The sequence below is a fragment of the Callorhinus ursinus genome, unplaced genomic scaffold, assembly GCF_003265705.2.
Source record: "Callorhinus ursinus isolate GAN/ISIS: 27379988/994484 unplaced genomic scaffold, GSC_fseal_2.0 scaffold3, whole genome shotgun sequence".
Lineage (NCBI taxonomy): Eukaryota > Metazoa > Chordata > Mammalia > Carnivora > Otariidae > Callorhinus > Callorhinus ursinus.
Window position 1 is genome coordinate 73,520,893 of NW_027397065.1, and position 5,093 is coordinate 73,525,985.

The following is a 5,093-nucleotide window of genomic DNA, read 5'->3' on the forward strand; positions in this document are numbered from 1 at the left end:
AAAACTATTTAGAAACCACACTTTACCTGATACTTCCAATTATAACCTATCTCCACAAGCTTTATTTTTAACTCCTCCACTTTCCATATTTATAGTTCTTTTCTTGGCAGTGGAAAAACCTGAATTCCATTGTTCACAGTATATTTATTTGTTTGCTCAGTCCTAGAAGCTTAAAGATTAGATAGATATGTAACCTTTTCAATCTATTAATTTAATCATTGGAAATTTGGGTATGATAACGTCTGGTTTGTACAAACAAGAATATAATATTCTGCTATGGTTATTTTCTCTATAGTCTTAGGATATATATCCAAAATTAATTTGTGGCCCAAATTATTTTTTTTCTTCCCCCTTTAGTGTACTTATGTTATTCATGTGACATACAGTTAGGTTTATTTGTTTTGTTTACATTTCATTTTTTTTCTCTCCAGCCTTTGTTACTTGCTTAATTTGTGAGTATGTAAGCATTAACATATTTCTAAAAATCAAAATTATGCAAAAGGTTATAAACAGAGAGGTCTAATTTCCCTTTCACTTCTACATCATTCCCATGCTCCTACATTTTTATCTTATTCTCTATCAATATTGCACATAACCATTTTTCCTGTTCCTGATTTATCCTTCCTGTTCCTTTTTAGACATATACTAGAAATACTCTAAAAACCCTTCCCTATTACTTCAGGGAAATCTTTATTCTTGTTTCCAACTGCATGGTATTGAAATGTGTGAGTGAACCATAATTTATATAACTGTTTTTCCTTTTCTCTGTATATAGGTGATTTTCAATGTTTTGCAATTAGAAGTAATTTTTGTGAATAAACATGAGTATATGTTTTTAGAATATTGGAGGTGAATTGCTGCATTAAATATCTAGAATTAGACTTGCTGAGTCATAGGTAATTGTGTATATAAGTTTAGTATATTTTGGCAGCCCATTCCCCCAAACTGTTTTACCGGTCTGAATTCTACCAACCAATTATTAGAGTGCCTGTTTCTCCACAGGATTGCCCAAATATACTGTGTACTCTTTAACATGAAACATTCTTAGAGATGACACGTAAGAAATGGTATATCTGTGTAGTTTTACTTTGCATTTCTGTATGACTGATTGTGGGCATCTTGCCATCTTTTTGTATGTTGAGTATTTCTATATCTGTTCTTGCTTTTCCCCATTTTTGTAATAGGTTTTATGCTCCTTTTTTTTCCCCAAATTCAATTAGCAATAATCGCGCCTCAGATAAACTTCATTGGCTACAATACTGCCACTGCGCAAAGCTTTTTTTTTTCAAATTCAATAATTGTTTATAGAACATAGTTATTACATCTTTGTATATGATATCATTTGCAAACCACCATTTCCCATTTTGTTTTTTATCAATTAATTTTGTTTGTAGTGGGCTTTTTTTGTTTGATTTTTCCCAGAGCATTCTGATTTAGATGACATCAGAATACAAAAATGAAGGTTTATTGTAGTCACCTAAAAATAAAACCATTCAGTTTACATTAGTTTTATTAAGGGTAATTTTATAGGAACATAATAATACAATGAAATTCAAGCATACATGGGGTTATATTTAATATTCACTCTTTCATTTATTTAAAAACATTTGTTGAGTACCTACTATGAAGCCAAGCAATATTTTAAGGGTTAACTATATAGCCTGAGATGAAGGCAGTCGCTTAAGGGTTAACTATATAGTAATAAACAATTTGTTAAACTTAAAGTTAAATGGGACAGGTAAGCATTAAACAAACAAAAAAATACAGAATTATTAAAATAAGTACTATGAATGAAATGAACAGATTCTGAGATGGTAATGCAGGGATCTAATCTTGACAATCAAGATTTATGAAGCCTTGTCTAAGGAACTGAATTTAAGCCTTGGCCAGATGGATAAGCAAGAAACAGCTAAATGAATCTTGAAAGAGGAACATTCCATTGTGAGTAATATATATGGCTGAAAGTTTATTAGCAGGAAGCCCAGGCCATTTGTAAAGGCTAGAAGATACTAGAATTATTCCATAGCAATAAAAAGACAAAAGTAATTAGAGAATTTTTCAGAAGAATAGATCATGTAGGGTTGCTCAGACCATGGTGACATTTAGGGAATTTTTCTAAGGAAAATGAGAAATGACTGAAGGCTATTCAGCTCTGAAGTAAGATGACTTCATTATTTTTAATTTCTATTTGGTAAACATGAAGATGGTGGTTGTGGATATGGGGAGAGTGGAAATACTTGAAATAGATTTTGGAGTTATAAATTTGTGGGACATGCTGGTAGATAGGTATTGGCTATGGTACCAATGACTATCATGACAGATCTTTGCCATGAACAATGGGTGTGTGTTGTATCCCTTCCTGATTTGGACAATGCTTGAGTAGAACATCTGGATTTCAGTTAAACATTTAAATTTTGAGTCAGATAATGTGTAATGTAGTAACACCAGCAGACAGATGGGTAAATGACTCTAAAGATAAGAAATGTCTGAGCTAGGGATTAAAAACAACAACAACAACAAATAATCATTGGCAAGTGAATTGTATGTCAGTCCAGTGAAAGAGACAGAGGGCAGAATAAATTGAACACTTAAGGGTGGTAGGGAAGGAGAAACCAGCAAAGATACGTAGAAGAAAAAATGACTAAAGGCATTCTTGTTATTTACAAAGAGTGAATAAAAGGGAAGATTGTATAAGCTAAGATAGAAGAACAGGGGGTTGAACATAGGAAAGAACTGGTGGAGAGATGTGAAAGTGAATGCTTTGAAATATTAATGAGTTTGAAGAACTGTTTGAATGGTAATGCTTGAGCCAGTGTGAGGAGTTTGTGGTGGAGTTTGGGATGTTTGAAACTGACTTTAGAGGTGGTACAATTTTTCGATGTTATCAGGAATGGTCAAAACCAAAATAAAGGAAAACATCATTGTAATGAAGAAAAATAGGATCAAACCCAGTTGTTGGATATGTCATCCACAAGAATGTAAACTCCACTTAGAAAAATAGCAAGCTTTGGACCTAAAGGAGAACTGAGATGTATTGTCTGAAAATGTCAATAAGTTAGGGAGTACAACCAGGATGGAGATAATTGATTCTGAGAACGTGAAAGAGGAGGAGGAGGTATAAAATTACCTAAAAGGGACATTGTTGAGCAAAAAATAATCAATCCACACTCTCCTTTATAAAGAGTTACAGGGAATAAAAAGGAAAAAAAACTGAAGGTTTCAAAAATCATAAAATTTTTAATTCAAAAAACTTGATATTTTGAATATAATGGAGTTTGCTGACTTGATTTTCTCTATTCTTGTTGCTTAAAGTCAATTCCACACATATTTAAAGTAATTTGAAGTTAGTTTTATCAAAGGAGGATGAGATATATTCTTTGGTTCCAGTGATTATTTCAGCTAGATGAATGGTTTTTGACCCAGTCTCGAAACCAGTGGGTCAGAATAAAATTGTTCAGAGAGGAATTCAACCTAAGCAATAAACGTGGCAAATGATATAGTACAAAGACAGCATTGAGTTCAGATAAGAGAGAGACAGAAAGAGATACAGAGAGACAGTAACAGAACAGAAAGTGATGGATTAGAGAAGAGAGCATTCCCTGAATCAATCTTTCAATGTCTTTGTTGTTCTTATCTTTATGATAAAATGCTTGATATTACACTATGAATTAATCCAATTTCTTTATTTTATAAATAAGCCAGAAAAATATGGCAATTATTTATTTTATTAAAAATCCAGAAAGAGATAAGTACTGTTAAAAAATAAATGGAGGGATATTAAACATTTTAAGGCTTTATTTGAGTGAAAATTGTAATGGGGCAGGGCCAAATTGGAAGTGATTAGAAGGGCTCCACCCAAAAGGAGCTCAGGGAGAAGGGGAAGCAAATCAAGGAAATTACGGATTGGCTACAGCTTAGAGCCTTGTTGACTATTTTTGATTGGTTAGCTTTCAGTTTCAATTTCCAAACCTTGAGGCATTTATACCCTTAGATTTTGGCTTGCTTACCTAGGCTACCAGAGCATTGGAGCCACCTCAGTCTCATGGACTCCTTATTCAATTAATTTAACAGTACATAAATAAAAGTAAGGGACGAGGGAAATACTGAAAAATATCAGCAAATTTCTTGGAGTCGACTTTATGGTGTTTGTGTATGTATTTGGGAGAATATTTACCAAAATGAATAGGTAACATGAAAGTATGGTCATATTGTATAATAAGACACATATTTGGTCTTTATTCTTGGTTCCTACCAAAAGGAGCCTAAAAATTTGGAATTTTGAGAGTAGGATCCTTTGTTATCTTAACAAGCCTCTTTCCCTCACACCTGAGTCTGTGCTAGTTAAGGTGGGACTTCTAGATAGCCTCATGATGGGGCAGGTCTCCAGGAAGACCAAATGTTTGGAGGGTTGGAATTTTCAGTCCCACCTCTGACCTCTAGGGAGGAGAATGATGTTGGAGATTAATCTCTATAAAACCTCTTGAATAAAGAGATTGGAAGAGCTTCTGAGTTGGTGAACACATGTATATGCTGGGTTGAAGAGGTCAGGGAAGCTTGTGTGCCTCTCCACCCCATACTCCATTCCATACTGTATGCATCTCTTACATTTGGCTGATCCTGAGTTGTGTCCTTATAATTAGCTAAGTAAAGTGTTTTCTTGAGTTCTGTGAGCCTAGTTTCAGGCTGATCCCTTTCTTGAGGGAAGGGGGTTGTGGAAACCTCTGAATTTGTAGTCAGCTAGGCAGAGGTATGGACAGTTTGGGCATCGTATTTGTTGCTGACATTTAAAGTACAGGGCAATCTTGTAGACATGAACACTTAAGCCTGGTAGTTAGTGTAAGAATTGAATTGAATTCCTAGACACCCAGTTGGTGTTGGAGGATTTGAGAATTCACAGGGCATATATTAATTGGGAATACAACAAAAACAGACTAAGTAATTCAAGGGTTGTGAAAAAAAATAGTTGAGATTGTAATACTAATTATCATGCATATTAGAAATGCAAAAGAGGACATACATTTTGTCACATGAATAGACATAAATGGAAAAGCAAAATTTAACCTCCAGAAAGCATTATAAAGTATTATCTCTGA

The 5,093-nt window shown here is 33.8% G+C and overlaps 1 pseudogene; it reads right to left on the reverse strand.

The window, feature by feature from the left end:
* Nucleotides 1–1,209: 1,209 nt before the first annotated feature.
* On the reverse strand, nucleotides 1,210–1,277 carry LOC112820553 (U4 spliceosomal RNA; annotated as a pseudogene).
* Nucleotides 1,278–5,093: the final 3,816 nt, after the last annotated feature.